Source organism: Phyllostomus hastatus, unplaced genomic scaffold, assembly GCF_019186645.2.
Source record: "Phyllostomus hastatus isolate PE091 unplaced genomic scaffold, TTU_PhHast_1.1 phas_contig_16, whole genome shotgun sequence".
Lineage (NCBI taxonomy): Eukaryota > Metazoa > Chordata > Mammalia > Chiroptera > Phyllostomidae > Phyllostomus > Phyllostomus hastatus.
Window position 1 is genome coordinate 17,251,727 of NW_025333643.1, and position 24,861 is coordinate 17,276,587.

The following is a 24,861-nucleotide window of genomic DNA, read 5'->3' on the forward strand; positions in this document are numbered from 1 at the left end:
AGATATATATTTTTATATATACATATAAGAATATATATTCTTTATATATACATACATACTCATATATATTCATATAAGAATATTCATATATATTCATATATATTCATATAAGAATATTCATATATATTCATATATTCATATATAAGACTATATAAGAAAATACATTCTTTATAGATACATATATATTCATATAATTATATTCATATTTCATATAAGAATATATATATTCTTTATATATACACATAAGAATATATTCTTTATATATACATATATATTTAGATATATATTCTTTATATATACATATATATTTAGAATATATATATTCTTATATTAATATATGAATATTCTTATATGAATATATATGTATATATAAAGAATATATATATGGTCTATTAGTTAGAAATCAGGTATGTATAACTATATAACTATATAGCCACACATACACAAACAGCAAAATATCAGTGGCTTAAACAGGCATGGTTTTATTCTCCTGCATAAAGCATAAACCTAGGGATCAGCAGACCAGAACTGGTTTGACGGTGGCCCTGCAATCATCTAAAACCCAGGCTACCTGACCATTTTTCTGTTCCACCACCCCTCATTCCCATGGCTCAGGCTAGCACTCCAGCCACCTCAACCACTGTCTGGGCAGCAGGACAGAGGCAGAGAATGCCTCCAACTTTTCAGGACATGATCTAGTTGTTGCACACATCACTTTTACTCATGATCCCTGGCCAGAACTTAGCTATACAGCTACACCTAGAAGCAAGGAGAGCTGGAAATGTAGTCTTTATTCTGGGCAGTTAGGTAGGCTTACAGAAGCAATAGACTGGTTTCTTTAAGAAGCAAAGGCATCACATGTAGGAGAGTGGCCTGGGTTTGGTGACAGTGAGCAAAGTTGCCCTAAGGGGAATTTTGTCCTTTCCCACTCTATGCACTGGCAGGACTCCGAGTGTTCCCTGGGTACGTGCCTAGGGTACAGCACTGCCCTGATGGCCACAGAAAAGGCCCCAGCGGCTGTGCTTGGCATGGAAAGCAAGATGCAGCATTAGCCAAGCTTGGCCTTGAGTCATGGCTCAGGAGACAATGGGCAGCTTGCCTATCACAGGGTGTCCTGAAAACCAGAGCTCTTCCCCAAGTTCCAGGGCCCAGGTGAGTTTTCATTATGCAAACAGTGCTTGCACTCTTCTCTTTCACCAGGACATACACTGCGAGTTGGTCTCTGGTAGTATTTGCAGTTGGTTAAATTTACCGGTTGCTGTATTCTCTCAGCTTGTGTCCTTGAGACCATAGGCAACACTGTTTTAGATCAGAAATACAGATAGGAGACCATTTTTCTTTTGTCCTTATGATGTCAACTAGCCCAAGGAACATATTAAATTACTTTGGATTGATAATATATTACAATATTATTAACAGCAGCACTAACCCCAGGTGACATAACACTTCTCTATAATAATTTTCTCTAGCACATTAATTTATATATGAACCCATATTATTGAAGAAAGGCATTTAGAGTTTTGACCAGAACAATAAATCTGGAAATAGTGAAAAACATTCACAGGCAGTATTTTTCCCCATGGATTAACTATTTTACCTTTCTCCACTGGTAACCTTTCAATTTTTGCTCCTCAATGAAAATAAGAATTAGCTTAGTGATATAAAAAAAAAACTATTGGAGTACATTGTAGCTCTTTGTTAACTAGAAATGACTGGCACCATGTTTGACTTCCCAGTCCTCCAGCCTATTAACCTCTCTATAAATGAAGACAAAGACAAGGAATATCCACGTGTGTCTCTTCTAGGAATGCACTGCACTTTCTTTGAGTTGATGGCTCTAGAATTAAGAACTCAGAGTCAGGGAATGTGCAAATACTTCTCCCAAGGCCACATTCTCATGTGGGTCAGAAAGTCAATCACCTGTACTTCACAAAAATTATTTCTATAACATGAGATAGGAGGCTGCATTAATATTTCTAAGACAAAATATTCTCCCTCAAGTAATAGAAATGTGTAGCTCTGACTTCTCCCAATGCTCTATCGACTGTTCGTGGTGCATGAAAGTAATTAGGCTTCTCTGAAAGCTGCAGCTGCATTGAGAACTATATTTGAGTAAACAGAAAAGAAAGGCATTTTGAGTGTTACTTTTAATGTTTCCATAAAAGTTACCATCTCTAAAAATATTGTTTCTAGTTTTCCGTACAGAAGCCAGCCCCTGAATTTGCAACGGGGAACATGTTAGAGTCTGAGCAAGCACAGTGTACTGGCACACTGCTGCCTGGAACAGTACAGAATTCTGTTATAACCCAGGTCTGGCCAGGCCGTAAGTCAAAGCATGGCCTGCACAATAAGGTACACACATAAAATGAAAATGACCTCTGGAACTCTAGCCCATGAGATACTGCAGATACTAGGGACAATGGCCAGACCCTACATAAAAACAGAACTCTGCCCCACAGCCTGCTGTAACCAGTCTAGGAAGCCAAACCACAGCCTCCTCAGACACAAGTGGCCCTGAATAGTCAGGACTTCACCAATAACTGCCAGCTTCCCCACTTTTTGCCCCAGGGTTCCAACTTGGGACAAACCCAAGAAGGTGAAATAAGCTCCCCCAATCAATCACATAAAATGTCCTACTTCTAGTTAGCTTGGCTCCATGTCCCCCATGCCAACCACCTCCAGTGGTTGGCCCAGTCAGGGCCACCTGAGCCTCCCCTTTTATCCTTTATAGAACTGCCACTCTCACACTTGCCTTTGAGTCTCTGCCAAATACAAGTGGTGGTGGCTGATCCCTTGCTCTAGCATGCTCTCAGTAAATAGCCTTTGCTGATTCTCATTTGGATGGTCTTTGTTTATTTACATGCCCCATTCTCCCTGGTGTCCCTCTGTCCTGCCTGGGAACCTGTGCTAGGAGTTCATCAGCCTTCTTCTCTCTATCTATAGCAGATTCACTTTGCCCTGTTGCCCTGGGTTAGCTTTTTGGAGATGAACTGCTCCTGTATTCTAGGCTGACTATTCCAACTGTATTCTTTTTTAATAGTTCTCTTCTTCGTTCCTGGAAATTTTGTGTCCTTTCCTATGACCCATGATTCCACTGGGACAGCAGAGGAATAGTCACAGGGCACAACGGGCTAAGTACAAGCAGCTTGCTGTGGGGATAGCATATTAAAGACCAAGACCTGGCCTCACCAAGAAAACAGATCATTACAGATGGATTCATCTGAATTAAAATGTGAGCCAAAACTGGGCAGCCAAGAGCTGGAAGCTCCAAGAACAAAGAAAAGAGCCAGGAGCCAATAGCAACCAATTGAGTGGTCAGTCAGAAGTGGTCGGCATCAAGAAAGTGGAGTGGACTAAGGTAAGCCAAGAGAAGAGGATTCAGAGGAAAGTGAAACCTCAGTAGGAAGAATGTAAATGTTTAGGATTGAGCTGATGGCATCATGTTAACCATTGTTTTCTTTATCCTGGACTCTGGCAGACTCAGCGAGTCTTATTTCAAAGGAAAAGAATATGGAGTGTCACTAAGTATTTCTGTCCAAAATATATTTTCCTTTGCAATACAGCCTACAGTTAAGCATCCAAATCTCATACAACATATGATAAAATACTTCTCACCATTTCCTCTTCTATGGCTCAGAAAAACTCTCTTCCTTCTATCTTTTCTTCAATCTATCCCTCCCTATTTTTTCAAAAAAGATTTTATTTTTTGAAGAAAGGGGAAGAGGAGGAGAAAGAGGGGGAGAAACATCAATGAACGAGAGAAACATGGATTGATTGCTTCTCACATGCTCCCAACTGTGGCCCTGGCCTGCAACTCAGGCATGTGCCACAACCAGGAATCAAACTGGAGGCCTGTTGGTTCGCAGTCCAGTGCTCAGTCCACTGAGCCACATCATCCAGGGCATTCAATCTCTCCCAGTCTATTGATTACTCTACTAACTTTTAGCTTCCTCTTTCTTACAGATAAAAGTGTGCCCACTCATGCTGAACTCCAAAATATTAACAACCACAAATATGCTTGAAATAATCTTCTGCACATCCAGTGTCTGTGGTCTCTTCAACCAAATACAATGCTGGCTTCTTCCCTGTATTCAAACACAATTGCTCTCCAGGATCACCACTGACAGCCTCAGGCCCTGACCTCACGCCTTCCCTCAGTCCTCACAGGCCACACCCTCACAGGTCCACCTTGAAATTCTCCAACTCTGGCTGTTTGGACACCCCACTCCCCTTCTAGACCACCTTTTTTCAGTCAGTTATTCCTTGTTCTTTCAGTCCTGCCAAGTCACCTTTTCCCATCCCTCAGTCTTCTCTGCTGTGGACATTCAACCTACTCCACAAAATCCATACCAGTTGCTGTAGGAGATGGTTCTGCATGGCATGGGCCCAGCTCCCACTCAGAGATGCACAGGACCCACACCCATGGATAGATTCTCCTGTGGGGAATCAGACCTGCAATGTGCCTAGGCTGCTTTGAGTCTTGCTTTTGCTAAAAAACTCCCTCACCCTGATTTGTAGCAAACATTTACTGCAAAGTAACTTCCTAAAATCCATGCTAAACCTTCCAAGGATGAGTGTAACTGGTTCAACCACTTTTGCCTTTTCATTTGCAAATATGTCTCTCCTGTGATATGATTAGTGGCATTGGCTCCTTTGTTTTCTGCAAAAGGTAACCACCTAAAGTGAACCTGTGCATAGTAAATGAGGACCATTATGTAAGGTGGCCAGAAAAAAGAAATAAAGGCCTGTCATAGTGGAGGTTGCCACTTTTGGCTCCCCTTGAGAGCGAAGCCACCAGCCCTTTTCCTCCACAGGACTCGGTAGTCTGTGTGAATGTCTCTCCCCCATCCACAATGTCTCAGACCCCACAAGCTGGGGTCTGAATCAAATTGTCATTTCCTTCTGATTCTTGATAAACTGACCAGATTGAGTCTTTCTGTTCTTGGTGTTTGAACTACTCCTGTACCCATTTTCTCATAGTAAGGAGATCTGCCCCTCTGTGTTCTACTTCTCCCTTAATCTCTAAACTCCTTGCAGGTAATAACTAAATCTTATCTATCTTTATATGTCCAGGTCTAAGAATATAACTGTACACAAAACATGTATGACCTCTGGAGTCTGGCCACCCATAGTATGAGGGTAATAAAGGTTTGTACCTCATAGTATAATACCCAACATGATGGCTGTTATCATCACCACCATCATCAAGAGATGAGACTTAGTCCTGGCCCAGTAGTCAGTTGGTTGGAGCATCGTACCGATACATCAAGGTTGTGGGTTTGATCCTCAGTCAGGGCACATACAAGAATCAATTAGTGCATAAATAAGTGGAAACAACAAATCAAAAGTTGCTCTCTTTCTCTGTCTCTTTCTCTCTCTAGAAATCAATAAACAAAAAGTTTAAAAATGAGAGATGAGACTTAAATTCTACTTATCCTAATAATGTGAAGACAGGTGTCACTATTATTCCCCTATGAAGTTTCTACTGTATCAATTTCAAATATTTCAAAATGTGCTTAGGATTTTCTAAATGTTATCAAATTCACATTTACCATATATTTCTGGTATTGTCAGTTTTGTGCAAAGACACTGTTTATTAAATGATTTTACTCAGTATCTTTCCCACCTCATTTTGTGTGCTCATGTAGAAGGGAGGTCTGTAGAACCATACTATGTCTATTTATTCTGAAAGAAAAGGGGAAAAACACTAAGGTAGTGATGGAAAAATAAGGGTGAGTACATAGAAAACAGTCAATCAAAGTCACCTTTAGACAACATTGATATGGGGGGAAAGGAGGGGTAGAAATATTTTTCTCACAAGCCTATTTCCCAGAGCCCTAAACACTTTCATTGACTTCTAATAACAATAATGAGAGCTATTATTGTAAAATTATTTGTATAGCAGCTAATAAGCACTAAATGTTTAATCATTAGAACAGGTAGAGAGTGGCATTATTATTTTATAGATAAAAAACAGGAGGCTCATAGAGCTCCAAGAGCTCGCTGAAAGTCTTACATCTAGAAATCAGTAAAACCAGACCTGAACTCTGGTCTTTCAAACTCAAGAATCCTTACCCACTTTTAATCATATCTACAGCACTCTCCAAGAGTCAAGTAAGAAAATAATCACCATCAAAAGGAAATTCCAGCTCTTTCTCCATGACAGATGAGGGGTTAGATTCTATAGGGATCAAAGTTAAGCATAAATCCTGTTTCTAACCAAAGAAATGACAGGAGGTTAAGACCATCAAGTGTTCACATTCAAGGGTAATCCATAAAACCCCCTTTTAATGTAGTTTGAATGGAAGGTAACCACACTGTTTAAAATCTATATTATCAACCTAACAAAGCTTCATTCTTTTTGCTTTATCAGGACATCATCTTGAAATTCCAAAGGCTCAACCTACACAATTTGTATGTGAAGAAGTTAAAACAACCAAGAGATATTGAATCAGAAGCCCCAGTCTAGTAGGTGGGAGGAATAACAATAATACTAGATTGACATAGACAGAGAAATAAGGAATACAAGGAGGTGCAATATAAAGGAATATCCACAGCTGTTGGTGTAGAGAAGGCTTCATACAGAAATTGGCATTAGAACTAAGGATATTTAGATCATCCTTTCATCTTAAAATTTTAAAAAGGTCTGAAAAGATATACATAATAAGCACCTACCATCCAAATTACACAGCAGAGATTTAATTCCAGCTTTCATATTGCAGAGCACACAGGGAGTTAACATTCATAACAATTAGATGGGTGTTTTCTTTTTTGAACAATTTAAAGAGAGGACATTTTCCAGATTAATGGATAGTAATTGAGTAAATGTGTATTTTTCTTAGAAATCTGACATGTAAGGTAACCATTAAGCAAAATGTCAACAATTTTTTAAGTTGGGTTTTCTCCCCTCTCAGGCTTATTAATAAACTTATCACATTTTGGTTAAACTATTCATTCACAGGGAATATTAATTTTCCCAAAATGAATGGTTATAATACTTAAAAATGTAATTTGCCAACAGAAATTAATTTAGGTTGAGTTTTTGAGCATAGATAATTCCACTGGGCAACAAAAGTTACTTAATCTTCCATTTTGTCACAAGAGCAAAGAAAAAAAACTGCCTTTTAAATGTTTAAGTAAAAGACAAATCAGCTTTATATAATGATATACCATACTGCTAGCAAGTAATAAAGATAAACATCTTTACACATTATCCACACTGAGAAACACATTGAAGTTTGCTTTGTGTACAGCTTGCAGAAAGACACTTGTATGGTATTCAATAGCTTTTCAAAGAATCAAACTTCTGAGTTTTATTTTTTTTAAAAGAACTTGTGGTGGGGATCATTTGAGGCATTAGAGAATTGACAGTGACATTTCCTTATAATTGAGAGAAGTTGGTGAGGTTCAAACACGATTGTGTTTGCCTTTAGCAAACATACTGTTCACATTTTGTGGGAAACTGCCTGTGCCATCTGAGGAAACTGCTCCAGCTCTGCCAAATCACCGACAGATGTCCTTGTCTGCCTAGGGATTTCCTCAGCAAGGTTCTAATTTTCTTCTATCTGTTTAGAGAAAGTTCATTTAAAATCTATTCAAATGTAGTAATGTGCAATGCTGCATTATATCTTGCTGTGGCCATACTGGCAAAAGAGAAGTTACATAAAGATTGGCACTGGGGTATCTACTGAAAACTTAGGAGATCCATCCAAAACAGAAAGCTTCCTGCCTTCAGCCTTCCAGAAGAAAGAGCCCATCCAGCCCATGTGGCTCACATAGCATAAGTCCATGGTGCCAGGATGGACAGGAGCTCTTCTGTTCCTCCACACTCATTTCAAAATATGTCTGTTGTTGACACTGCAGTCTAGAGAGATTAAGTGACTTGTCCACAATCACATGGCTAGTTGTCAGTCACAAGGAACAGAACCACCCGCAACCACCAACTGATTAAGTAAACAAAAGGCAGTTCTTATCCATTATTTTTGCCCAAAGGATGGGAGGCTCAAAGATAAAATCCTTTGTGTATGGCACTAAAACTGATATTTATTACCAAATCAATGTGTTCTATATTTTGTATGGTGACCAGTATGTAGGGATCTAAATTCATGAACCTCATTAGAGTTACAAACAAACTTAACCATTAAGTGGAAGATCAAAATGACTTTATTTAGTGAATTAAAATTGACTTCTGAGTGTTGGTGCAAGAGTAAGACACTATCTCAGTGACTATACCTACAAGGAAGTAAAATGTTTAATTTTTCAGTTAAAAAGACAAGTTGGAAAAAGGAGGTATGGACACAATATTCCAAGTCTGAATGAAACCAGTATATATATGCACACACTTTCCTGGATTAATGTGAATGTTCATATGCCCACTGAAGAGTGTAATGAACAGCTATTGTTCTTGTCTACCGAAACTCCCTCCCTTAAGGACAGAATTTCTCCACCTCAACCGTGTTGACATTTTGGATCAGTCTTTGGTGAGTCTTTATTGTGGAGCATGGTCCTGTGCATTGTAGATGTTTATGTCCTCAACTCACTGGGTGCCAGTAGCATCATCTGTCCAGTAAAAACAACACATAATATCTTCAACATTGCTGTGTCCCAAGGTGGTAAGTGGAAAGGGGACAAATCGCTCCTGTTAAGCACCACTGCTTTAAGAGAACAGCCCTTCCTTTGTGCACTGATAGGGCTGCTATTCACATTCATGCCCAGTAGGTACTTAGAACTCAGTAACCTCATGACCAGGGCCTTCCCAACATCCACAAATCTGTCCTGCTGGGGCACCAGTGCCAGCTCTTCTTCAGGATATGATAATTCCATACACTACCCAGCATCCTCTCAAACCTCACTTTCTCTGCCTGAGTTATTCAAACTGAACAACTGCTTGTAACCAAGAAAATTTAACTGATAAAAAAACTAAGCAGAAAATAATTGCTTTCTTTCATTTTTATTAAAAAGCACTTTATTTGTTGTATGTTAATAGTTGAGTGAAGTAGGAGCATAGAATCATACTACCCTCCCCCCTCAAAAAAACTAACAGAAAATAGCAAGGAAATGATTTAGCATTTTTAAATGTAAAAATTTTACCAGCATCATGCTGGCCAATTAGATCAGTTGTTTAGAGTGCTGCCCTGATACACCAAGGTTGTATGTTCCATCCCCAGTCAGGGCACATATAAGAATCAATCAACAAATGCATAAATAAGTGGAGAAATAAACTGGTATTTCTCTCTCTCTCTCTCCCCCCTCCCTCCCACCCTCCTTCCTTGTCTGTATAAAATCAGTATTAATTAACATTTTTTAGTCAAAATTTTACCAGTATCTATACAATCAGCAAAATGGTATGACCTTAATCTAGAAATTTTTAAACAAATGAGATAAGAGAAGAGAGATTTTAGTCTCCACTCAGGCTCCCTCAGCCAGGTGTCCTTGTGCAAGAACAACGTGAACAACAGGTCATGATACCCTGCCAACAGAGGCAGAAAGGTCCACTAGAGCTTGAGATTTCCAGAACTGCTTGCCAATGAGGTAATGGTTTAAAGTCCAAAGGAGTAAAGCACCCCTGGTGGAGGAATGGGCAAAATCCACTTGTAAAAATATACAATCATCACTCTAAAATGAAATATGATGCTACTTTTTCAGACTTAGTAACTGAATATAAGTGACTTTTTTGATAATCAAATATTATGAAGTACCTCTTGACAAAGAGGCATCATTCTAAAAACACATCCTCGTGGTAAAGCACTCTAGCCAAAGGGAACAGCAGGTATGAATGAGCAAAAGGGAACCAAGGTAATTAACTTAGGAGATGCTATAGTTCATTTTCTTAAGTAAATCTATGGCTTTTCCTCCTTTAATTAGCTGTACCTAACATTTATTGAGTGCCTACAATGTTCCAGGTAATATACTAGCACATTTTATGAATATTTTATCATTTAATCCTCGGAATAACTGGAATGTGGAATGAGTAATAATAATGATGAGATTAATAACTGGAATGTGTAATGAGTAATAATAATTATGAGATTAATAGCAGCTCAGATTTACTGAGTGCCTACTATGTGCTAAGCACTGTTTCAAATGATTTGTGTCAATAACACTTTTCAGTGGAAGTCCTGATCACGATGGGCATCCATTGTGTGGTAGAAGAGAAAGCCATCAAGATTAGCATTTAGAAATGCAAGATATTTAGAGGAACTGCACAAGTGAGCATGACCTTGTGTAGAGAGAGAACACAAGCAGGGGCAGCTGGCAGAATCATGGAACTAATTGAATACTTTGACCACAAAAGGGAGAGGAATCAAGACTATAGCAGGATTCAGACTATTTAGATACAAATACCTTGGCCAACTTCTGGTTGTCGTGGAAACAGGATTTCAACCACTGAAATGAGATAAAATCACTGCTAATAAAGAGGACAATAATTAGAGATGTGGCCACACACAGAGCACAACACCATCAGGGTGATGAACAACAGGAGCTTGAGATGTATCTTTGCCACAAATAATTAAATACTGAAGAGGCAAGATTTGGTTTCAGTATGTAAGTGTCAGGTTGAAATGGCACGTTCAAGAGAACTCCTATTCTGAATGTGACTTGGCAACTCTGACCAAATCAAAATAGGTAGCAAACTATACAGATGCATATAGCCCTGTTCCACTCATTATTTTATCCTCTGTGTAGAAAATAGCATAAAGTAGGAAACAAGGAGGTACATGCTCATGGTGTCCTATGTGGCTAGCTATGGCATTGAAGAGATCTCTTCTCTCTCGCTCTCCTCCCCTCTACTATTGTCCAGGATGTCTGGACCTATGCAGAGTAGAGAGTAATCCAAGAGCTAATAAATTAATTTAATCCTCACAACAAACCTATAAATTACATTCTGTTATTATCTTCCCCACTTCACAGATTACGCAACCAATAAGGAAAGACAGTATTCAGAGTGTACATAACCTAACCACAGTCTATTTGAAACAAGAGCTTTCTGACTCATTCAGATTTCCCTGTTGGCTTGTAATTTCTCTTTTCTCTAAAACATTCTAGTTGGAATTGTTTCTTTTTTAAAGGATTTTGTGCTTAGGTATAAACTTTTGTTTGTATCTAAATTAAGGATTCTGTACTCAGACATACACAGACACATAGGTACACATAATCTAAACCAGAAAGGAAGAAAATTTCCCCCAATAATAATGTCCATAAATTGAAAACTTAGGTTGTATAGTTTACTATGGTTTGGTTTGGCTCAGTTCAGTTCTAGGGATCTGACTTTGTAAATTAAAGGTGTACTCCCTGAAAACCACTGTGATAAAAGTGATTTGAAAATGTACTATTGACAGTCATAATAGAAACAAATGCCTGCTTACCATTCACAGCTCAGCTCTGGTAAGAACAAATCAATAGAGTAAAATGCTTTCAGCTTCTCAGAGAAACATTCCATCTGACAGATACCAGGGGATCAAATATTCACATTGCTCAGGACCAAGAAGTATATGGATTATGGATTATTTGAGAAAGCAGTGAGAGAAGCACCAGTGTAAAATCCAACTCTGTGAGGTCTCTTCACTATTACTTTATCATTCAATTTTTTCATCTCCTTGTCTCTGTGCTGTGTGTTAAAACTATGGTAATAAAAGACAAGTTTCCTGCATCAAGGATCTCTCAGTCCAGTGGCAGAAACAACAAATAGACAATTTTGATCTATGTTCTGCTAGAGGTGTGTACAGAGAGTAGTGTGGGGACATAATAGAGAGATGACTATTTTTGCCTAGGAGAGTTTTGAAGAGGTTGCTTGAAGTAGACTTTAGATACTTATTATCACGGGAAATGGGTAAGAGGAAAAGAGAAGTGTATAAAGAATTCCAAGATTTTGGGCATGCCAATTTTTATAAGACATAGTATTTGGTTACTCTATCGCAGATAAAAACCTCCAAAGGGAAACAAATACCAGATAGAATCTGGAAACCAGAAGATGTTACTATCCAAGTTTATCTGGCTGCCTGTAAGGGGCCCCAAACCCTAATCTTTCAGAGAATATATTCATCTTGCCAATGAGTATTACTAGAGCCAGATGGACCAAGTCTTTCTACCTCATTCCCTGCCCAGTGAAAAATCCTCCTTTATGGTATTATAATGGATGTTTGGTCAATTTCTATAGTAAACATTGCTTGCTAATTTTTGGCTCCTCAGCTCCTATTTCCTTTTTGTAACAACATCCCAATTCTGTTCTGGAGGATTTCCCCTATTGCAGGCAGTCTTTGTAGGTTGGTAAACTGGGTGCCCTCCCCCTCCCCCTACTACTGAAGTTGAAGGGATTCCTGGAGACCTCTGGTAGATGTTCCACTGGCCCCACTCTAGATGACAAAAGATGACTTAAGCTCAGCCTACTGGCCCTTCTCTTCCAGGGCTCTGAGTCCTAAGTAGGATGACACACTACTCAGTCCTCCCTATAACAATGCACCTCAATAGCCAAGTAGACTCCATCCTGATACCTTTCCTCTTTCTGAGTCTGATCCTCCTGCCTCCATCTTGATTCTGTTAATTTCTTCTTAGTCTTCTAATAAGTTCCATTTTCATCTTATGTTAGCCCAAGCTGGTCTCTGCTACTTGCTTCCAAAGAACATAAAAATCTTCTTGAATCCTTCCACTATGGGAAATATAACAGCTTTTAAGGGCTAATCATTCCACTGGTAGATCTCTCTATTTGCTACCATGCAATTAACTCAAATTAAAACAAGCTTCTCTATTACTAGGGTTTGTCATCAGGGACTGGAAAGAATAAATTTTAATCCCTCTTCTATGATAGCCACTTTAGTATCTGAGGACAGTAAGTAATCACCAATAACCACACCACAAAGCCATGTCATTTCTTTCTCGGGCTGGAAACAACAGCTTCTTTTTTAACATGATATAGATTCCCAGTCCACAGAAATAGGAGACTTGGATTTGTTGATGGGCATCTCAGTAATTTTCATGGGGTTTTAGGAATGTTAAGAAGGCATTTCCTAAGTGAGTCCCTTCAGAAGCAAACATTTCCATGTCTATTGTCTGCAAGGGTTGGTGAAAGGTAAATTCTTTTCTTAGGATATGGAAACTCATCTCTGTATTCCTCTTCCATCTACCCCCAATTAAAAGTACATTATCTTCTCTCCTGAAGTTGGAATAATCAGTGGTTACTTTTGGAGTAACTCATCAATGTGAAAGAGATTGATTATTTTTAATTGAGGTAGCAGAGGTGTTGAACATTCATTGGACACTGAGTAAATGTTGCCAGAACTACAGTTTCCTAAACTGTAAACATCATGACTTCAACTTTTGCAAATAGATCAAAATCACTCTTTCCCTATTCAATTTTTCCCTCTTCTCATTCTAACATCCATTCTAATGACATGTTTATGACTCTGTATTCATCTTACAAGTTCAGAAAAGCATTTGACTGTAAAAAATATATGTTCTTGAGCAAGAGGTCAGAAACTTTAGTTTCTATGAAAATCAGAGGAGAAACAGAAAGGATGGACAGAGGAGCATGTCCATTCTATGCTGAATTTCTAGTCCAGTACTCAAGTAGACTTCTCCTCTTCCTGCCCCCTCTCTCTTTATAGCTTCTCATGATGAGTGAGCATTAAAGGCAAGTAATCCCCTCATTCCTGGGGCAAAGGAGCTCCATTCAGAGTACCCTGCTTCCTTGGACAGAGCATTCAGATGTGTGCAGTGTAACGTCCATCTTTTCTCTTGTCTGCTCTTGCAGACAATAAGATTTTCACTTTCCCTCTCAATTTCTTTCTGCCTCTAGTTCCAGTGGCCATGAGCCCTGGGGATAGTGCCCCAGCCTGAGCATGCCTGAGGCAAGCAGTGTGAACCATCAGCAGCCAGGGGTAAACACGCTCTTTTCCTCTTGGTGCATTTCCTCCAGTGCTCTGGGTTGACCGCCCCTCCCATTACTACAGTGAGATCTGACTCTCAATTAGGTCATAAGAGAAATACACAGTCTAGCCTGGATCCAGGCCAGTGAAGTACCCTTAATGAAGGTAAAGGCATTCTCCAAACATTCAGTCCAACTCGCCCAGGTTCTACATGCATGCAAATATCCAAACACCCAGCTAATAACAAGATGAGTTAGTTTTCCTTTGGTGTCATGTATGTGTGTGTGAGCATTTTCCAGAAAAAAAAGGAGTTGAGCCAATTGGGAACTGGGCCCAATGTCATCACGACAATATCACAGCTCATGCTTCATCCCAGTGCCATGAATTTATATTTTTATGCTAATGAAAAAATATCATACAAAAAAAAAATAAATCCCAAATGATGTACATCCTTATTTGGCTTTGCAATTCAGTCAGAATCACATAAACAGAGAGAATGAGGCCAAATATTTGAGTGACATATGAATAGATGAGACTCCAAAGAAATGGGATGATGCTAAAATGGTAAAAAAAAAAATAGGACATGAGAGTCTGTTTTTTGATTCTAAAGTAGCCATCTTTCTTCACATTTTAATATTTATAAATGTGGGTTCTTTTTAAGTGATATACATATTTAATGTAGAATTTTCTTTTTAAATTTTCCAATAAGTCTTATTACATTGTTGGTGTACTTTATAATTTATAATATCTTAGAACTAATAAAATTCATAAATTCAATAATTTGACCTCTAGACCAGAGGTTGGTATGTGTAAATCTGTCCAGGGTAACACCCACAGGTTCAAATTATTTTTCCTATTCCTGCTGAAATTTTCTCCCAGTGATTGTTTGAAGTTGTTCCCTATGCCTGGCGAGGGAGAGGAATGTCTTGACTGACAATAGAGTAAATAAAATATGTTCGAGTCTTTCACCTTAACCCTCTCATTAAAAATTATGGGCCCACTCCTGCCGGGTTTGAGCTTCTCTCTGGAGGAGAGAACAGACCTGTGTCCCCTGCAGGCAGTAACTGCTCCCAAGAAAAGAGAAAACAAAAGAGGTGAGGCAATGGACTCCTGAACATTGACCCTCAGAATTTAATAGACTCACCCACCCAGCAGCTCTGGCCTTGCACAGGTATTTTCTTGTGAACTCTTAAAAAATATTCCTATGATCTGGCTAAGAGAAGGTAAAATCAAGACATGATACACAGTGAACGGTAGGTTTGAAACATGAGCCTTGTTCACCTACCACTAGTCCAGACTGGTCTCAGAGGAGAGTAGGTCCCCAAAGGTGGGCACACACTACTATGGACACACAGGAGAGGACTTTAGGCACCTCTGAGAGGTGGCATTAAATAATATTGACTCATGCAATGCAAAATTTATTTCTGTTGAAATTCTTGTTCAGTGCTTTTTATTATACCAAGGAGAAAGTCTCAATGTGGTGCCACATATCTTACTCTGCTGCCTTATAACACATGGAAAATCTCCCTTTTTAAGAAAAGGAGCATAGGCCTTAGGTTCAGAGCCATTGTCAGGAGACATCTACCTTACAACATCTACCTTGGATTAATTTGTGATAATTTACTTTCACTGAATATTTTTGTGTTTCCCTTCTCTTCATGATAGGTGGCATGATTCCCACTTAAAATGGTGACAGTTTTGTTTAAAAAGAAATTTATTGTTGGGAACCCCTTTGCCTGGTTTCAGAAGCTGTAACTTGCCCCCCTACCCCCCAGCCACCCCGTGGCTAAGGCTGAGTGAGAGACCTTGGGACCATAAGCCACTAAGGAGACAAAGCTTATCTCCCTGGCAGGGGTGCCACCTCTGCCTCCTTTTACTTCACCCTGTTGGCCCTGAGCAATTGACTGGTTAGCCAATGATGGGTAAGAGTCCTCAAAGGATGAATGACCTAAGACAGGCATGGTCACAAAGAAGCCCTGAGGGAAGGACTTGGGGAGCTATAGAAAAAGGGGGTGATAGACCCTCACCCCTCGACCTTGATATAGCCTGAGTCCTCATTCTATCTGTGAGAAGTCTCCTAATCTCTTGGGTGCTGTACTTCCCCTGCCTTACTTAAGCCTGAAACAATGCTGGAGGGCAGTGCAGCCCTGGGCAGGAACAGGCGGTTCCCCAGGGCGATCAGGCCTGAGAAAGAATACATAAAATCCTGTGAAACCTGCTTTGCTAAGAATGCTCTCAATTTTCTGATAAGGGTCCAAGCATGAAATGAGTTTGTTCCCCAAGTTTTATATCCCTTTAGCTAACTGACCCTAACTCAGAATAAGCTCTCATAGTTCCTTGTATGTTATCTATTGTTTGATCCTTACTGCCTGACAATGACTAATGAGCTTTACCTGTATTCTTGTGCAACCCATATAAACTGAACCCAATAAAAGCCCATTGAGGGACAGGATCCTGGCCCTTCTCCTTTGAGAGATTGGCCACTTTCCTCCCTAAGCAGATCATGTCTTGGTAGTCTTATTTATTATCATCCATGGCTGCTGGGGGGCTCTGTGAGCAAAGTCCCCCCACAATTTATATTTTAAAAGTGGTTCAAAGAAATATTAAATATATTAATATATTACACACATGGTCTGTCCAGAAGGTATGCAGCCATGTAATATGAAAAATAGAGGCTTTTACTGAAGAAGATATAAGAAACCTTGTGGGTAGGACAAGGACGCCTCAGTCCCCTTCAAAGCAAGCATCTTGGGACCTGATACAGTTCTGCCAGTCGCCATCAGCTGCCCCATCCTATTTTCCTGAATCTCATTGATGGTCCGAAATCTCTTCCCTTTCAAAGGTGTAAAATCACCAGAAGTTGCAAGGCACAAAATCTGGGCTGTAGTCAGGCTGATTTGATGTTTTGCCAAAAAACTGCATGAGATGTGATACATCAGCAGGCCCATTGTTGTAATGAAGCTGCCAATCACCAATTGCCCATAGCTGTGGCCTTCTGTATCACCCAAATAATTTCACAGAGGAATATTCAAGCTTAACACAAAATCTGATGCAGATTCATTGCTCTACTTGTTTGGTTATTTTGAATTCAATGGCCACATGGTACATGTGCTCACTCAACTGCATCTGCCACCCCCACTGACTAGTATAGTGAAGTCATCATTGTTTTTGCATGTGCATTCCTTGGCTGTCAGGTTACATTAATGTTGCTCAAACCATTCTCATTCCATTAAAAATGGCTGGATGTTTTTCAGGCAGGTCTTGTATATAAATACCATAAACAGGTCAAACACAAATATGGCAAAAACTGGATAGCACATGGATGACTATCATGCCACTTTGGGGACTGATGCATGATTAGATCCTGTTTCCCAACCTTCTCAAAAGAAAATTGCATTCCACCTGATAGTTGTGTGAACTCAAGCCTTCCCTATTTATGGGAGGCATTAACATGTCCATCATTGTTAATCCAAAACATCCACCAGCACTGTTTTTATCCTGGTACTACCTATGGCTTCTTCCTCCCTTCTGCATAGAGTTCTACCTTTTGCTTTTAATGGAAAAGCATTCTTCATAATTCTGTCCACTCAGGTCAGGCAGGTATCACCCAACCCCACATATGACACACCCATTCATTTCCACCTGTGCACCCTTCTTTATGTGGTGTCCCCAGCTGGAATGTACTTCAAAGGTCTCATTCCCAAACAGAGAACAGCTTCTTCACATCACAACAATGTGCTATGTACTCAAAGCACACCTACCTAATAAAGAACTTTAGTCTAAGTCCTTGTTTGCAGGAGGAAGAATAGATTGATTGAGTACATTGTTCTACAATGATTTTAATTGGTGCTATAATCTGATCTGTCTCTAACCAGCTAATCAGTATTTAATAGGCTGCTTTAATTTTATTACAAAGCAGCTAGAATACAGCTGTAGCTAGACACCACACAAGTAAATAAAATGCATTATTATTTTAATTATATTTATGCATATGAGTTTTATTTAGTTGGGTCAAAACCATATCACTTGCACTCCCCAAGTACTTTGTTTCTATTAAACTGCCCTGCAGATCATGGTGAGAGAACAGTTAGGAATGTCTATTAATTGCCAACTGTAAGTTATATGTTTCTTGATGTATCCCCCTTCATTTGCCAGATAGTCTTGTGATTCACTTAAATATTTGTTCAGTGCCTCATTTACTGGCACAGTTTCTATTAATTAATGATTTTAGGGCTTTGTTCTAAGGAATAAGTACAGAAATAGAAACAACAATAAATTCACACATGCAAAAAGTCTGACTCAATAGCCCTGAAATATAATTCATGCTAGAGTTTCCACACAATTCCCTGGAGAATGAGGTACAGCAGTATTAAAAAAAAAGTCTGAGTGTTTTAGGAGACTTTGAACATGGCTACAATTGGTTCCAATGTCCCATGTAATTATTTGAAGAAGTTGACCTTATTTTGGTCTCTTGAGAGAACTATTAGGGACAGTCACAAAATCAACATGAAACATTTGAAGGATCCACATGGTGCTGCCTGAAAGGGCTCAGACAACTACAGCAAACTTTAAAAAATATATATTAATAATAAAATTAAAACGCCTCAAGGCTGCTCTATTAGACAGCTATATATTTTTCTTTTTAAAAAAAGATTTTATTTTTTTATTTTTAAAGAGAGGGGAAGGGATGGAGAAAGAGAGGGAGAGAAACATCAATGTGTGATTGCCTTTAGCCCACTCCCTACTGGAGACTTGACCTGCAACCCAGACATGTGCCCTGACTAGGAATCGAATCAGCGATCTTTCAGTTCGCAGACCTGCACTCAATCCACTGAGCCATACCAGCGAGGACAGATTGCCATATATTTTTAAGAGGTAATTTACCAGAAGTTTTCTTCTGCTCTTCCCTGTCATTTCAGCTGTGAAAGGGCATAGCACCCTCTCTCCATGCCAGTCAGGAGAACTTTGCTCCTCTCTCTTCAAGGCAGGAATGGTGTGATGATGAGAAGAGTGGCTTTACATCACAGAGACCCTGGCTACAGTCCAGTGTTTATAAACTTCAGGCCACTTACTCGTAAGCCTCAGTTTCCTCACCTGTAAAAATCAGAGTCCTAGCAGCTAACCTTGCATTAGTGAGAGAATTAAATAACATAATGTCATGAGTCTCTAGCCAATGGGTCCAACTTCTCTTTGACCACTGGGATCTCTGAGGTTTATTTAGCATAGTGAGTACTGCTCACGTCAAGATCTTCTTCTCATCCTGCTGAGGTTCACTGATTCCACAAATGTTCATTGAGACCTACAGTAGGCCAGCCATGTGGCTAGGTACCTGGAACACAACACTGGATGTTCAGGTTGAAACAAACTCCAGTTTGCTCAATGAGAAATAGGATGACTAGATTTGCCTTCCAACAAAACAGCCTATGTAGATACGTATGTTTAAACCAAGATGAAGACAACTATCATGGAAATACACAATAGGACATTTAGGAAGGAATAGTTCAAACTTCTTACACAGGTGAGAAAAGAAACCATTGTTTACTCATTGGCATCAGAGCAATAGCTATTATTTACATCGTATTTTGGCAGTTCTGAAGCATTTTTTTTTATAGTAGGACAAGTATCTCCTAATTTTCAGGTGCATTCTAGACTAGATCCAAAGATCTATCTGAATGTCACTACCCCATCGCTGAGACCATCTACCAGGGAGCAGATGGCTATCAGAAGATGCTTGCATAGAATTAATTCTCTAATAGTTTGGTTTCATCCTTGTACTGAACTATTAAACTTGTTCTACCTACACACCACAGGGATGACAGTCAGTGAAGGCTACCTGTGTGTGTGCAATGGGGGTGGAGAGCAGTGCAGCTCTGTCCTAGGTAGTAACATAAGACTCCCTTATTTTGCTCCTACAAGGGATCCTGATACCAGCCCTGTTCCTGATCTTCCTGGCTTCAAAGCTCGTGGCAAGATGCCCCATTACTCACGTAACAGTCACCTACTCTACCTAATGACTGTCATTTACTGAATGGGATGCAGAAATGGCACCTGCCAATTATGGCTCCATATGCAAACCTAAGGCTCCATCTCTGACTGGCAGCCTAGGTGAGATCTCCATGGCCTTCAAAGAAAAGCAGTTAAAGAGAAGAGAGGGCAAAGATGAAGGTGAATTATTTATATAAAAGAAAGGTGACTTATAAACTAAAAGTGAAACCATGAATAAGTCACATATTCTTTGATCTCTATTCTCCAAATCATGTGACTTGAGAGCTATCTAAATAACCTTACTGCTCTGAGACTCTATGAAAATGCACACATCATCACAGCAAAACTATGTCTGCTATAGAAGCCAAAGGAATCTTCTCACCTTCTCTAATCAGCACAAACTAAATTGCTCCACCAAAGGATAGTTGACCTTGCTGAACAATAGAACCAAATTAAAACAAAAAATATCCTCTTGTACTGTAACTAGGAACTGTGTGCCCTGCCTTTACAGTAGAGGATAAACACTTGGTTATTGGATAATTTTTAACATGGGACAGATGTATATCTGTTGCTTATCAACTTTTGGCCCATTCTCATAGCCAGGTAACCCATGTCAGAGCTGAAGAAAATGAATTAGGTGGTGGTGAAAGATCATTGCATTTCCAGATTTTCTGAAATTAGGGACACCATCCTTTTCTGGCTAACTATAAAATATCTCTCTGTGGAGAATAACAAATGTTCTTACAGAAACTTTAAAACTAGCTGAACAAATGCATGGCACACAGAACATCACTCCCACACATCCTCCTGTTATAGCAGACATTGTTAATCAACCACAGAACTCTTTCCATTGTGTCTAAACACAGCACCTTCAGAGGCCTTTCAACACCACCTCAGAAAACTGCTGGCAGCAAATGATACTTGGCATGAATGATAAAATCTATTTGGAATCCCCACTTTATGACATAGACTCTATTACCCTCACTGCCGTTTTGAGTATTGAGTCAAGAATATCAAAATGTCATTACTTACATAAAAATAAGAAGGGGATCTTGCTTCCAGGACATGGCTCTGAATATTAGGAGATTTCAACCCTGAAACTCTCCAGAAATTTCTTTCTTCTTTTTTTAACCTGTTTATTTTATTAAGTTTTTTTTTAATTTTAATTGTTGTTCAAGTACAGTTTCCTGCCTTTTACTCTCATCCCAGTCCACCACCCCCAGCCCTCCCCACCTCCCTCCCCTTTATCACTCTACTGTCTTGCTTTTGCTTCTTCTCCCCGTTCCCTGCTGCCCCCCCCCCACCACCCCATCCCTTACAAAGTATAAAGGTCATCCCTAAATTAGAAGAGTCCTCAGATTGAGTTCTGGCCAAAATCTGTAGTAGCTGATGGTTTCACACTTCACAAGAAAAATGTAACCTTTACAGTGGCTGTGAGTGCAGAGTGAAGGGGAAGCAAAGACAGCCCACACTGCCAAGGCTGGGAGAGATGGTCAGGAAAGGTGGGGGTCACCCTGCTGTGAGAGTTAGGCTGGGGAGCAAGTAGATAACAAAGGAGTCAAGAGAATGAAGTCAAAAGCACAATGGTACAAAGCAACTAAAGCTCAGGTTTAGCAAATGCATGTGAAAACCCTGGCTCTTGAGTGAAGAGAACCTTTTCACAGAGCCTTGAATAGCTTTTCTGGCTATAAATACCTTCCCCTTTTCTACTTTCCAGCCTTTGCCTCCTTCCTGTACTCTCCATCCTCTTTGCCCTTCATCTTCCTTCCCTTCTCTGCCCATTCCCTCCTCTTTAACTTCTAATTCTTTCTTTCTATTGGTCTCTTTCATCATTCCCTCTAGCCTTTCTCTTTCATTCTCCCTTGTCCAAGCTTTACATAACTTGCCCACCAGCCCCCAAGCGTTAAGAGCCACCATGGCAGCCACCAGGGCTAAGGGGCTCTTAGCTCACCCCCCTGCCCACCCCCCCAGCAGCACAACATAGAGGGGCAGGGAGACAGAGGCAGCTGGGAGCTCCAGGGTGTTACACAGCAGAGGTGAGGACAGGCCACCTGGAAGAAGGAGGCAATGAAGTAGAAAGCAGGGATGGAGACAGTGTGTGCAGGTCCACAAACAGGATCAACAAAGTCCTGGAAGAGTGTCACCAAAAGGTTGGCAGAAAACTAGCAGAGCAGAAAACAGCATCAGGCAGAAGTGGTGCAGGTTAGAAAAAAGAGAGAGAGTCAAGCAAGCAAAGAAGCAGCACTAATAAGCAGCCAGAACTGGAAACAGACCTGGGAGATGGATGTTAAGACCTAGAGGAAAAGCAAAAACCAAAGTGATAAACTGTGGCTTTGTTAATTCCACAAAGGAGGTGGGCCAATTAAATGGTGGCACCATGTGAGAAACTCAGTAGATGTTTCTAGGTTTTATCTGAATTTTTTATGTTAATATCACTTTGTGAACAGAACTGTTGTTCTGAGACTTAAAAATAACCTAAAACAATTTGGGAGCCAAAATAAAAGAGAACACCTATTCTATTTAGACTATAATGAGGACTGACAGCAAAGAAATTCTTTGTTAAATCTACCCTATTGGACCAGAAGGTCAACTCCATCATAACAGGGTACCTTAAGGAGTCATTCTCCCTAACGAGTTATTGATTTGTAAAAAAAAATATGAGTGTCTTATATTAAATGACTGTTGCTGAATTGTTACCTTGGATCAACAGAGAATAAATATTGGCATTTTCATATGGCAATCTGCTCTTCGAGAATAATCCAGCCTTCCTGGAGGGATGAAAGTAAAGTACATAACAGTCCTTTACCAATCATATAATATTAGACACCAGTAATTTGTCATTCACTGCGGTGTTCTAGAATCATTAGAGGAGCCATTCAGCTGCTCTCAGACACACCGGGTATGATCGTGTGGGAAACTTGATTCTACGAGCTGAATGCATCAAGTCTGCACTAATGTTTCATGACTCTATACAGAAAGTTAATGACCAATGCAAACCACCAGGCTACTACAGTAAAAAGGGCTAATAAATTAGAAATTTAAATGGAATATTCATTTTAGTTACAGTCATTAGAGCAAAGGGATGTTCCAATTCATCTACACAGTGGCTTATGTGGATCATAACAGTTTTTAAGTAATATTACCCATTAATTAATTAAGCAAATATTTGATTAGTACCTACTATGTGCATGACACTCTGCCAGATGCTTCTGGGTATGTTCAGACATAAAAAAAATAATCTCTATCTTCAAAAAGCTTCTAACCCAATAGAGAAAAGAGACATTCTGCAGAACTCTCATACAAAGTAAAATACAATTATATATTCTAAGAGGTATAAAAAAGAATGCTTTAAAACTATAAAAGGAGAAATGACTTTTACCTCATAGGTGAATTCAGTTAAGGCTATATATGAAAAAATAATTGCACATGTTTTTAAAAATAGAGCAGACTTTGGAGAAGTCAAGGTTTTGGGGAAAGGACATCCCAGTTATACAAATGAGTAGTACACATGTGCTGGATGATCTATTGTCAATCCTGAGTCACCAACCCCTTCTTAGAAATCTGCATTGCAAAGCAGACAACAGGAACTACATTTCACAGAATCCTCTTTCCTGAGTGTTCTGAGTGGAGTCTGGCAACTAGAGAAGAGTGAGAACATGTGGAAGGCAAAAGAGGTGAGAAGCTATCCTTCAGAAGTCAGACAAGGTTCACAAAGGAGATCTTTCTCACTGTCATACACTGCAAGAGTCAGTGAGAGTGGAGTGGATAATTCCACATGGCCCTGCTTTCTATACTAAACTATGATGTGTCTCTGAGTTCCTAACGGCATTACCGCTATATTGCTGTTGTCACTGAGTCCTGAATGTTGGAACTATCATTGTCTAGCAGGGGTGTCCAACCTTTTGGCACCTCTGGTCCACCCTAGAAGAAGAGTTGCCTTGGGTCACACATTAAATACACAAACGCTAAAAACTGATGAGCAAAAAAAAGGTTTTAAGTAAATTTACAATTTTGTGCTGGGCCGCATCAATAGCCATCCTGGGCTGCTTGTGGCCCTCGGGCTACAGGTTGGACACCCCTGAGTCTTCTTTTTCACATGCTTTATTTGCCTATTAATTGATTTAAATATTTATATATACTAATACTGTCACCTGTTTTGATGTCTACAGGACTTATACACCACACCTCTTATAAGCTCTACTGAGACATGTTGGTTTTTTCTTTATTTAATTTATTATATGAATCCCCACATTTGTATATATAAATAAAAGTAATCTAAGCCACTATAGGAAATTTGCAAAAGCTATACCTGGTGTCAAAATATTTCATTATGTTTTAATGATTATGATGTATATAAGTATGTTAGATAAGTTTTCTCCTCTACCCCCTTTGATTTCTTCCTCAAAAAATTGTACAAGTAATATTCTCCTAGAACTAATAAGCATTTGTGGTAGGGTTTCAGTATATCAGGTTAATATATGAAAGTTAATTACTTTCTAATATACCAGCAATGAACAATGAATTTGAAATTAAAAATACAATACCATTTATATTAAAATGCAATACTTAGGTATAAATCAAACAAAATACCCCAGGATCTATTATGAAAAAAATTACAAAACTCTGATGAAAGAAATCAAGACAGATCTTTAAAACTGGAGAGCTATTCTATGTAAATGGATAAGAAGACTCAATATTGTCAAGGTGCGAGTTCTTCCCAACTTTATCTACAGATTCCATGTAATCTCAGTAAAAGTTCCAGTGAGCTATCCATTGATATCAACGAACTGATTCTAAAGCTTATCTGGAAAAGTAAAAGATCCTGAATATCCAACACAACACTGAAGATGAACAAAGAGGACTGACTCTACCAAACTTTAAAACTTAATGCAAAGCTACCGATACTGAGACAATGTGGTGTGGATGTTTAAAGCAGCTTTATTCATAACTGCCAAAACTTAGAAGTAACTAAGATGCTCTTCAATAGGTGAATGGATAAACAAACTGTGGTACA

At 39.3% G+C, this 24,861-nt stretch overlaps 1 protein-coding gene across 6 annotated transcripts in view; it reads right to left on the reverse strand.

Annotated features, from left to right (window-relative positions):
• The window catches only part of FHIT (fragile histidine triad diadenosine triphosphatase), a 1,461,545-nt gene that overhangs the window by 851,196 nt on the left and 585,488 nt on the right, over positions 1-24,861 (reverse strand). The window contains exon 1 of one of the 6 annotated variants that reach the window (XM_045832309.1): positions 22,545-22,609. The exons of the other annotated variants lie outside the window; for them this stretch is intronic. The gene's annotated coding sequence lies outside the window, so the exon portion shown is untranslated. Of the gene's footprint in view, positions 1-22,544; positions 22,610-24,861 lie in introns of those variants that run through there. 6 annotated transcript variants of the gene reach the window in all.